We start from the raw sequence: 12,456 nt of genomic DNA, 5'->3' as shown, positions 1-12,456 counted from the left end.
CTTGCTTTGACTTTCAGCCTGGGAGTTCCGAAAGTGACCTGAAACCAGCCTCTTCCTCCGAGTCCCGAAAAGCACCCTCCCTTCCACCCCTCTTACGACAATTAAGATCTCATATTCTTTTTTAAATACGAAATTATGTGCAGACATAGGTATTCCTTCATTTTAGGAATGTAAATAATATAGTAAATGTAAAGTTTCAAACTAGGCACACTACACACTACACCCTTCAAAGAAGGGTGAAGGTCTTCTAAAATCAAGTGGTCAGTGGGTGTGGCCTTCCAGAGGATTACAGGTCCTAATTTAATTAGCTGCTATGGGACTTCCTGTTATCAGGATAGGTAGATTGGATGGAAATTGTCAACTATAGATTCTGGGAAAAGTTTTCAATTAGCAATAATCACGCCTAGGGTAAACCTCATTGGCTATGATACTGCCACTGTGCAAAGCTCAACTATAGATTCTGATTGGGGAGCCAGTCCCCTAGACACCGGTTTCCTTGCCACACAGCTGCCAGACTTCCCATCTCACCAAAAAAATTTAAATAAATAAAATTAAATTTAAAAATTTAAAAATTTTTTTTTTAATTCCAATGTCATCACATACCCACTTTCATGGTTTTTTTAACTTAAGTATAGTTGAATGTAATATAACATTAGTTTCAAGTGTACAACATAGGGATTTGACAATTACGTACATTACAATATCCTCACCACAGTAAATTGAGTTATTGTCTGTCACTGGAAAGTTGTTATAATATTACTATGTTCCTTATCCTGTACTTTTTGTCCCTGTGACTTATTTATTTTATAACTTATTTATCTTATAACTTTGTACATCTTAATCCTCCTCACCTCCTTTGGCCATCCCTCCAGTCCCCTCCCCTCTGGAAAGCACTAGTTTGTTCTTCATATTTACGAGTCTGTTTCTCTCTTTGTGGTTTGTCTATTTTGTTTTGTTTTGCTTTTTAGATTATACGTATAAGTGAAATTTTATGACGCTCGTCTTTTTCGGTCTTATTTATTTCACTTAGCATAATACCCCCTAGGTTTACCCATGTTGTCACAAATGACAAGATTTCATTCCTCGTATGCCGAGTAATATTCCTTTGTCACATCTTTTGTTTGTTGTTGTTGTTGTTGTTTTACTTTTTTTTCTTTCTTCCCCCTTTTTATTGAAGCAGCGTTGACACATAATGTTACATGAGTTTCAGGTGTATAACACAGTGATTTGACAAGTCTGTACCTGATGCTTGGCTCCCTACAAATGGAGTTACCCTCTGTCATCACACAACACTCATACGATTCCATTACCTATATTCCTTACACTGTACCTTTTATCCCCATGACTTACTCATGCCATACCTGGAAGCAAGTGTCTCCCACTGCCCTCCACCCATCTTGCCCATCTCCCTCCCCCATCCCCCATCCTCCACCCCGGCAATCATCAGTGCGTTCTCTTATGCCATGTCTCCTTTCTCTATTCATCTATTAATGGACACTTCGGCTGCTTCCATACATACCCACTTTTAATGCTCCATCTCCTCCCATCCTTAAGGATGAATTCCAGACTCGATATACCATATACAGTCCTTTACAACTGACCTCAGTTTGCTATTCAACCTCACCTCCCATAATTCACATCTTTCTCACAAAATCTAGCTTCCAACTAAAATGACCCTCCCTTTCCATACATAACCTCACCTGTACCTTCCTCTGTACTGCCAGTCCTACTAGGGATAAAAGAGAATTCTTTGGTCCTTATGGCAAGGCACAGGCTCCTTTGTCATGCCCCTGCTCAAAGTTCCAATCTTTTGTTGCGACCTCCACAAGGACTCAAAGCAGAAACAGTTACCCTGTCCTCTATTCCCACAATATCTATCTGTCGCATTGCTACAAAGTTGAAACTGGCCTTCACATATCCTGGCATTTGGAGTTTAAGATCTTCCCATGTATTGTGCTAGATACAAAAAGAATACCAGAGTAAGAAAGACACAATTCCTCTCATTAAGACACTAAAAGGTTTGTACGTAAATAGTTATTAGTTGCAGGCAGAACAAGGATCCCCAAAAGTGTAATCAACACATTATTGAAATTTAAACATGAATATAATTATATCGCACTGTGGGATCAGAAAAAACTTACAGGAAAACCTGGAGTGTGAAATGAGCCAGGAGGCTTAGGTAAAACTAATCAAGGAGAATTGGATTAAAGGAGTGGAGGAAATGAATCTGGGAGAAGTAGAGTCCTCTCATTGGCCTGGAGCACTGGACAGGTTAGAGAAATAGGCAGGAAACTTTCTATAAGGTATTTCTCTCAAACATGATCATGCAGGCCTGACTGAGAAATTTATGTCTTGTTTCCATAGCAACCAGAAACCTTTAAAGGCTTTGGAGCAAGGAAATCTCAGGATCTGAGCCTCCCTAAATTCAGGAAAACGTCCCTATGAAATTTTTAAGGATTGAGAAATTGTCCGTGCCAACTTTAAAAAGCAGAAGAAATAAGATGAGCATTGGTTTACGGTGCTTGATTCAAATGAGTTTGCAGCTAACAAGAATAACAGTCCCCAAATGGTTCGGCAGGCTTCAGCAGAGACAGTATTAAGTAGAAATTTGAAATTTTTATAAATTGGACTATTTGTCCATTAAAAATAGATAAAATAGCATGTGTGCATGTTTAAATTAGGACAAACAGAGAAAGAGATTGTTGCTATATTATGTCAATACAAACTGTATATTGAGTCGGCAGAATTAAAAAGTTGGTTAAATAAAATCAATTAATCAAACCAATTAACACCAAGTAAGTGAAGCAACTGCTACTATGTAACACTTTTGTTCTTACATTTTTTGTTTTGTTTTGTTTTGTTTTCAACTGGAAAGCATGGTTGAGGAGTCTCTTCAGGCTCATGGTGTTAGAAATACAGCCAAATCCAAAACAAACTTACCTTCAAATTTCTGCTTTAACTATTACAACCCTAAAATTAAACATTTATATTCAAAATAATTGTTCCAAATAATATTTTAATATATTTTTATTATGCAGAAGTTAATATGGTAGTTTATTATAAGTTTTTTTTTTAAATAATTCCCTCTCAAAACAGCAAAGGAATAACTTTTGAACCTAATGGAAAAACAAATCTCCAGATAGAAAACTAATCAAGCAGATGGGATTTATCAAAAAAGAAACAGAGGCCTGGAAGAATTATGAAGATTTCTCAGTAACCAGGAAATACTTAAATTTTGCAAGTCTTAAGCTGATTATTTGACTGATACCCAGTAACATACATTTAGTCACAGTGGAAAATACTTTTTTTCATTCAATCAATTGCACTTCAATCCTTGACCAACCTATTTTCAACAGTAACCACAGCTGCTTATGTTCATGAACTACCTAGAAATAAACCTACTGCTATGTCAGCTCTTTGAGTTTAGAAATATTAGTTTCTGCTACCTAAAGGGGAAAAATAGTTATATTAAATCATTAGTGCTAAAGAAGACACAGCTAAATGCTGCTCATTTCCCCCCTGAATTCCAAGAACATATGTTAATCCTAAGGCAGGATTAAACTAGCCAACTTAAAAGTTAGCAAAAAAATTTATATCACTTCACCCCCACTGAATTTTCTCTGGTTAAGAAGGAAAAAGTAACCATTAAGGGAGGAACATGGATCTCCTAAAGGCATGACTTAGCAGCCATTGCACGCAGGAATGCCATTAACTCGGGCAAGAGTTTGCAGCAAGTTATCTAAAGAGATACATATATGCATTCACACATAGATATATAAAAACATATAAATAGGCACTAAACTGCATACCCAGAAATTTAAGGAAGTCACACACAACTGAAATGGCCAAAAAACATATAATTTAATAGTGTTTCTGTAAGAGCTTTTTTAAAAACAACACTAGTTGGATCTATCATGCCAGAATTCTCATCAAAACAATCCCCAAATGCAGTGTTTAACATGACATCTTGGAGAAAGGGCAAAATGACTGAGAACTGAATGAAAAGTATTGAGTGAAGTACACAGAATTTAAGATAGGCTGCTATTTTTAATTGTAAATAATATGAATATTATCATGATGAACATTGCCATGTGGTTCTCATGTTAATGACCTGTTGCCCGACAATGTCAGAGTCCTCATCTGGGACAAGAGAATATCATCGCAGTGAGATCTCATTTCCACAGAGCCTGCCCGCTCTCTGCCTCTCAGCCATTTCTACATCCTTCTCTCCTTCACACTGAATTGATCACTTCCTTGTATTAAACCAAAATACTCACTGCAGGCTCTTTTCTGTCAGAATTGCTCCAAGTTCAATTTTTAAAGTATGTATCTTCTGCCTCAACCACCAATAACTCTTGCTTTCTAATTCTGTTTCTCTTGACACTGCCTTTCTTTGTTTATAATTGCAACAATTAGAAAATCTGTACAACACCACAACCACAGGAGGTATGACACTCCTAAGAAACTTCCTTGGAAGGCAAATGTGTTTTTGCTAATGCCTTTTGCTATGACTGTCAAAGAAGGAATTCTGCATTTTTTCCTAACTTCCAAATCATACAAAAGATATCTCAGGGGCGGGGGGAGTCACCTAAAATATTTTCCCCGATGGTCAGAAAACTTTTCATCCCTCATGGTGTCCTATCTCAAGTCACAGAAGTGGCTGAAATTAAAACCTATTCCTCAGGATGTGGTTTCAAAATTCCAGATCTACTGTGTAGAGATAAAAGATTAAAATGTTTTCTTTGGCAAACATTTGAAAGCATAGGGACTACATTTGTGAGAAAACATTATCATCTGTTCTAGGCAGATCACCAACATACATTTGTTGAACAACTAGTAAGCATTGAGCAATGGTAACGAATAAGTCACTGAGAGGTTCTACAAAGAAATACAAGATCTGTGCCCTTATGAAGTTGTTAATCTGTTTATGAAGTTAAGAAACAAATTCATAAGAAGATAAACAACATGAATGCTACAGGAGGAGTATTGAGCTTCATCTGTACGTGGCACTTGACAAAAGTGGTCTCAGATCCATTATTGTATTTAATTCACACATATTAACTTCATAAGACAGGTAACTCCATATTAAAACAGAAAAAAAAAAAAATAAGGTTCAGGCAGGTGAAATTTGTTGCCCAAAGACATAGCTAATAAGCAGCAAAGTTAGAATTGTTTTCAAGTTCTTCCTTTGCTAAACACAGAGATCTTTCCACCATATCACTCCACCAGTTCAGGTTTAGTGAGGAAAATAGAGATAATGCCAAGAAGTTCCATAGAAGGAATTTGCAGTTACTGATTGCAAGAGCTTGAAGGCCAACTGGAAAAGGAGAGGCATACCTAAGATTAGCAACAGCCAGCATCTCTCCAGGTCTGGAGAGACACAGAAATGGTGTAATGATGTTGCCACCACCCAGTGGCCTAGCCCAGGGCCGCCTGGAGAAAACTAGCCCTAGTGAGAGATGCCTGGGCAGACTGAGACCATGCGGGATGGGCTTCCTGGAAGAAGCTAGAACCCCATGGAAGTCACTCCCTGAAGCACGTGTGAGAGAAAGAGAGGGAATAAAGGGAAAAGAAGACCGTAAAGCCAAAGAACAAGAACTTAGTAAGTTTACTTCCAAGCAGTGAACCTGATAAAATACAGAGAGGTAACGTTCTGGAGAAATCGGATCAAGAGTTCTTAGGACATCTTGATGGCTGAGCCACTCATATTCAAGCTGGGCCTCGTCCACCTTCTGCTAAAGCCTACGTGATTCAAGCTATATCATGAGTTCTCTTGCCACTTTTATTTTCCTAGGTGATGTCTTCACTTCCCTTGGATTTAAATTTTATCTTTGTAAAGATAATCCTAAATTTCATACTCCAGACTAATTTCTCCTCTGGGCACCAGGATCTGGAGGGAATGACAGCTATTTTGAAATACACTGAGAAGAAGCAAGAGTATTCTAGAATGTGGTGATGAGGAGAATAAAAACTGGAGTAACAAAAATAATTATAGATTTTGTATGGTACAAAGTATATATATATTTCTAAGTTATAACAAATGTTATGAGAAAAATTAAAAGGGGAGAGAGTAAAGGGAAATCTACATTTTTAGGTTGGTCAGAGGGGCAAGGAAGGTCTTTCTGAAATTAAATTGAACCTGAGAATGAGAAGGGGCAGATTTCCAAAAGAGAGACGTTTGGACAAAGGCAAGAAGAGAGAGTGAGGTGAAAAAGAAATACATTTCAGCCAGAAATGCCGCATGCATCAAGCCTTGAAGGTGAGAAGGCTCACAGTAGGCTGAAGCGACCAAGAAACTTCCCGTGTTCGAGGAAAGGTGTGGCCCACGGAAAGGTAACAGGTGGCGAGGGTAAAATGATAAGGGTTTTCCACGTTCACCACCATCTCAAAGCCCACTTATAGCTCAGCCCCAATGGCCCTTCACCATCTCTCTCGATTTTTCCTCTCTGGGTTGATCTTCTATCATTACAGCCCACACACCCTAGGCTATAGCTCTCTATCCTATCTCTCTCTTTGAGGGAAAATTTTCTCCTCCTACCTCCCTTTCTCCACCTTGCAGTCTATCACTCACCATTGGTGCACCAAACCGGATGGCAAACAGAGGCAGTTGCTCCATTCTTTGATGCCTAGAGTGTAATACCTTGCTCATACCTCCACTGTAAGGCTTGCTGCAATGTATATGTAATTCATCTTTTATATACTACTAGAATATGATATCCTCTAGTTCCTTAACCATAAATTATTCATCTTTATAGCCTAGTGCTTAGTCTTGGCAAATATCAATAAACGTTCCTTGAAGAATGGAAATATTTGTAGGTGAGAGATAAATATTAATGAGATAAAAATATGTTTAGACAGATGTGAGTTGTATGGATTACATCGAAAAGAGGAAGAATAATCAATTCCATGTTTTATTATCTCTGTACATGGACTGAGATGATTTGCATTTTTCTGAGCTGAGAGAATCTTGTGCTTTTTGTTGGCCACCGAGTTAAGAAAATTAATGGTTCTTTTAAGCCAGTCTGAGTCTTGGAAATATTAATATAAATGTTTTCTGGTGCTTGCATTTGATTCCTGCTCTCCATTTCCCATCTTCATAGCTCTTCATGTACCTGCATTATTTGGTTGATATTTAGCAAATGAGGAAAGCTGATATGGTAGCCTCGACAAAGCAGAAGCTATGGAGACAAAAGGCAAGTTTAACTTCTTCCTCCACCCTTGGCAAACTCCATGAAAAAGGGAAGGCTTTTATCACCATCCAGTTCCACCTAAATACCAGCATGGGGGGATTTCTTTTGTTCTTTAATCCCTCTTTAAGTGATAGGAAGAGCTGACAAGTGACCTGGCCAATGGGAAGGAGAGAATCCATAAATGTCATTTTGGATGAAATTCAGAAACATAGGAAAACACAAGCCAACAGCAAGTCTGTTGAATGGGTCATGCCAGGCAGCCATGAAAGAGGAGCCCTGTGGGTCCTTAACAGGGCTAACACGCAGGTATGAAAATGAGTAAAGGGAAATCTCATTGAGAATGGAGTCAGGAAGCCCTGAAGGGGGAGCTCTTCCACAAGTACCGCTAGGTGCAGCCTGCAGAACCGGTAGGAAGAAGGAGGATAACACTTATCTTGAATAGGGAGGGCCCCGTCCACCAGGAATTTTATCTCCTGCTTTTTAAGAAGAGGGAAGATCTCTCTCAGCCCCAGCAACGACACGCTAACCACTGTTCACAGCCAATGAGAAACCACCACAACCTCGAACTTTTGTTCTTCTCCAATGAAATTTTGTACAAAACAACCCTCCCTGATTTCTTCCTAAAACCTAACAAACGCTGATCTTGCTTTGTCCCATTGGTCTTGAACGTGATTTGTCCTAGTGTGCTCATTCCAACTTGCAATTCCTCTGCTATACCCTAATGAACTCATTCTGCTGGTCAAACAACTGGCTATTTTATTTTTAAGGTTGATACAGGCTTCCTTTGGATAGCAACTGGGTTTCTATAAATATCGGTCACAGACCACACCAGGATACCCTCAACAATGCTGCTCGAACTCTCCTAATGGGCCATCAGGAATGGCCCACATACACAAAGACTCAGAGATCTTTGGCAAAGCCAAATGCTGTCAAACTCTTTCCTACACCCAAAGAGCCAGGACACTCACCTAGTGTCCTGGCAAGTCAAAATCAAGATTTTTTCTATTTCCTTTCCCACTGGTTGTTAGGAAAAACTCTGTACCTTGTCAGCTTCTGGGATCTTCCCTTCTGATTCCCGAGAGCATTTCTTCTCATAGCAACATCAAGTTCTTCTGGATACTGATTCTCTCCCTCACAACCCTGGGATAACAATCACAGCCTGACTCCTGGCAAATTGGAAGCCTCCTTGGTCATGGGAAGGGTCTCATACAAAGAAGTACAGAAAGCAAAAATACAATGATTAATAGGTAACTTCTCCAAAGTTTATCTCCCTGTGTAGGTCAGTCCTCGGTCTTATTTACCCATCCTGAAAATGAAGATAAGATCTGCCTTATCTGCATCATGAGATTGTTGGGACCCTCACAAGAAATAATGCATGAAAATACATAAACGGAATCTCGTCTTAGGTAGGGATTCGGTTCCTAAAGAGCAAAATAAAAACCCTGATTTTTTTTTTTAATTACCCTTGAAAATTTCTTCAACTGTCATTGAAGGACAGCATACAGGTTTTGTGCCTCAAACCCATTCCATCATTCTCAGGCACGCTAAATGTTGAGAATCACCTGAGGTAGGTGGAAACGGGAAACAAAAGGAAAATCTATACCCAGATTTTCAGGCATTCAACCCATTTGGTATTAAGAAAACTAATAAGCCCCCAGACAATGACTGGAAAAAGGACGAATAGTTTACCTGTTCTGTTTTGTCATCAGGGTTATTTCAGTTAGGTTAATATTAAGCTACTATAGTATCAATAGGCTGGTGGGGGGAGGGGTGGGTTGTAAAAATTTAAAAAACAGACAGTGCCCCAGCCCACTGCTTTCTATCATGACCCCAATATCAGGGAGACGCCTTTGCAAAGCCTTCCCACAGTGTGCCAAAGGAGTCACTCACAGAGCAGTGTCGTGCCCTATATCTCAGTGACTGGGCTTAGACCAAAGTCCCTCAACAAATATTACTCCTCCTCTCTGAAAGAGCCAAACCAAGGCCAAGGAGGGCTGTCAACAGCCAGTCCTCTTGCCTTGGGCTACACCTCTCCCTATGTGAAAACATTGGCCCCAGCCATTTAACAACTTCTTACTCTTAAGGTCTAATTTTCTTTAAGACTCAGACACCAATAACTCACTCCTCATTTTAGTGCCAGGCCAATGGTGACAGCCCATAGGAGCTCCTCAGTGTGGACACAGCTGGCAGGCATTTTCATCTAATCACAACCACCTGACACAGAAGACTTACGGAGTTTCTGGTGCCTTTTATCTGGAATACTTCAGATGAGTGTAGGAGAGCTGAAAGTAAAACCTTCTTAGAAATTCTCAGAACTGGCCAGAACTTCAGAACTGGAGTTAACTCTTTCCATATCAGTGGGACAAGACGGAGATGCATGCCCTACACAGAGCAATCACTGCCCCTCTACTGTGCTATGGAAGCAAAAATCCACCACACACCAACGACGGCATTCGCTCTACCTTAAGTACCACTAAAACCTGTTCGCTGCAAATCCGATGGCCTTTTGGAATATGGCTCTTCCAAAACTTATAGCTCTGAATCTTATCCTAGCCAGTATAGAAATGATGTAAGCTCTGAAGATCGAGAAATATTTTGTGCACGTTGCCAAAAAATAAATCTTTGTGAGAGCAGAACTGTTGTTCGTCTTGATTGTAGTAGTGGTTACACAGATGTATATATACATGTGACACAATCACACAGAGCTTTATATCCACACATCTGAGTGTAAGTAAAACTAGTGAAATCTCAGCAAGGTTTTTGAACTGGGCTAATGTCAACTTTTGAGCTTTGCTATTGTCTCTAGTATGCAGGATATTACCCTGAGGTAACTGGATGAAGGATGCATGAGAGCTACATTCTAATTCCTACAGGTCTTTATTTTTGCTGATTAGTCATCATGGTTTGTCATATTCCAATCAATTTCTACAATATCAAAACTATATGAATAGCCTTTCCATTTCATTAGCAGAAAAGCTTGAGATTTATCTCTTCTCACTTTTTGCACAAAAGTATATAAAATAATAGATCTAGTAGATTTATACCTTTAAACTACATGTCTGAGTGATTTTTAGTCCATCGATAGCCAATGTCAGTTGTTCTCAAAGTGTGGTTTCTGAGCCATCCATATCAGGAACCTTGTTAGAAATGCAAATTATCTGCCCCTCCTCATACTTACTCTCCTGAGGCTGAGGAAAGGCAAGGAATCTGTGTTTTAACAACAAATCCTCCAGATTATTTTGACGCATGTTAAGATTTGAGAACCACCCCTCTACATTATCATTGTTATAAGATTCTTATTTAAAAGAAGAAAACAAACATGCGGCTTAACCTCTGACATAGTGCCCTCTCTCTGTTACACCTCCCTCCTCAATACCGAATTCCTAATGCTCCCTGAAGATCCAGTCCCACAACGCCACTTCATAGAATTCCAATTTGCTCATTCTAGAACAATTCCTAAACGCGCCATCAAAAATATTAAATGTAGACAAGTTCTGATTCACTAACATCCAATTCTGTTCCATTGATGTTTGAAAACTGATGTCTTGGTGATAGGAAGTGCTTTTCACATCCTTACATTATAATTTTCCCAATACATGTTCATTGATTAGACTTTTTCATATATCCCTGTTTGGCTCTAGAATTTCTAAAGAAAAACTATTGATTGTCAAGACGAATGGCATACACTGATATGGATAATTCAAATCAAATAGTCTCAAAGTCATTTCTCTTTAACTTAGAGTTAAGCCCAGGATTTTTTCATTTGTTTATTTGGAAGACAGTAGATTTTCTTCTAATTATATTCTTCTTGGGCTGTTACCAGCATGAGTTGATAGCGCTGGAATGGGTATAGCTAGCCTACAACATTCTGAGTGATGTTAACAAGAAAAGACAGTACTAAAATTGGCTATAATTAATCCACAAAATATATTTCTATGTTCTCATTCTAGCCAGTGTCCTACAATAGAAAGCCACCCATTCATTTGCCTCATTCCACTCCATGTTCGTAACAGGTATGAAATTGTCCCAGATCCAATACAGTTCATTACTTAAAATCAACTATACCTAAGCTGGTAAATTATAAGCCTTTAAAATGTAGGGCTTTCAGAGAATAAATAGAATAAGAATAGCTGTGGGTCCAAATTCATCCCTGCACTCAGACAGGTAAGAGCAATACTGTTTTTCACAAGTAATCTCAAGATATCCCAACAGAACAAGAAGAATAACTCATATTTGCAAAGCGCAGATCTTAGACCGAGGCATTGAGGCACACTTCATATTGTAGTAGATATCTGTCAGTCATGTAACATTAACCATCACTACTTTGAAGATAAAATGTGGGATAAAATGATGAGGGATGTGCACCAGAATTTCACGTGGTGAGGGTGTTCTTCAAAATAGTGATAGGCTTCAGGCAAACAATGGGACCTGATCCTCATTGATCAAGAATTTATTTAAAATTTTTATTACAAAAATCAATATTTGCTCTTTGAGGAAAAAAAATCAGAAAATAAGATGAAATAAAAAATAAATATGAATACCCATAAAATCCCTGAAAGTGCAAGTGAGAATGCTCTTGCTACGTCTTTCACAGTGGACACTTCACCTGTGAGAAAATGTTAGACTATGAGAGATGCCATGCTGGCTAGCAATTTAGACAGAAAAAATGCAGTTCTTTGTACAATAGAATTACCTTGCCACAAAGCATCACAGCAAAACAAATATAGGAACTCAAATGCAACAATAAAAATAATATGGGGCCACTGTGCCCTGTTATAAATAACAGCAGAAATGTGTGTTTGCTATGAGGAAAGCAATAATGAGCAAGGAAGGAAGTGTGCTCGGGGCATGCACGTTCCTTAATTCATTCCAAAACTGGGTATTACATGCCTTTGGAGTGCTGGGGATATAACAGTAATCAAGGTATAAACTTCTTGCCCTCCAAGGTACTGTAAGCTAACAGGAAAGACCAGAGGTGAATTTATCCTGAAGCTAAGGAAGCAAAGCTTCAGGGCCCCTCGTTGGCATGTATCTTTGCAAGAGACCTAGTACTTAATTTTGTACTCATAATTTCGAGTTATTTTTTAAAGGATCATTAAAATTGTGTAAGCTTCAGACCCCACAAAATCTGCATTCACCCTAGATTAGAGAGATAATAAGCAAGTGAAGATATAAACAAGATAATTTCAAGTCCTGACAGGCACTGTGCAGGAAATAGAAGAAGTTGATCTGATGGACACTGACAGGACTATTTTAATATAGGGGG

General features: G+C 38.8%; 1 pseudogene; it reads right to left on the bottom strand.

The window, feature by feature from the left end:
* Positions 1-322: 322 nt before the first annotated feature.
* On the bottom strand, positions 323-448 carry LOC125101364 (uncharacterized; annotated as a pseudogene).
* Positions 449-12,456: the final 12,008 nt, after the last annotated feature.

The sequence above is a fragment of the Lutra lutra genome, chromosome 5 (assembly GCF_902655055.1).
Source record: "Lutra lutra chromosome 5, mLutLut1.2, whole genome shotgun sequence".
Classification (NCBI taxonomy): domain Eukaryota; kingdom Metazoa; phylum Chordata; class Mammalia; order Carnivora; family Mustelidae; genus Lutra; species Lutra lutra.
The sequence above is the reverse complement of the archived record's forward strand: the minus strand, read 5'-3'. Positions and strand labels throughout refer to the sequence as shown.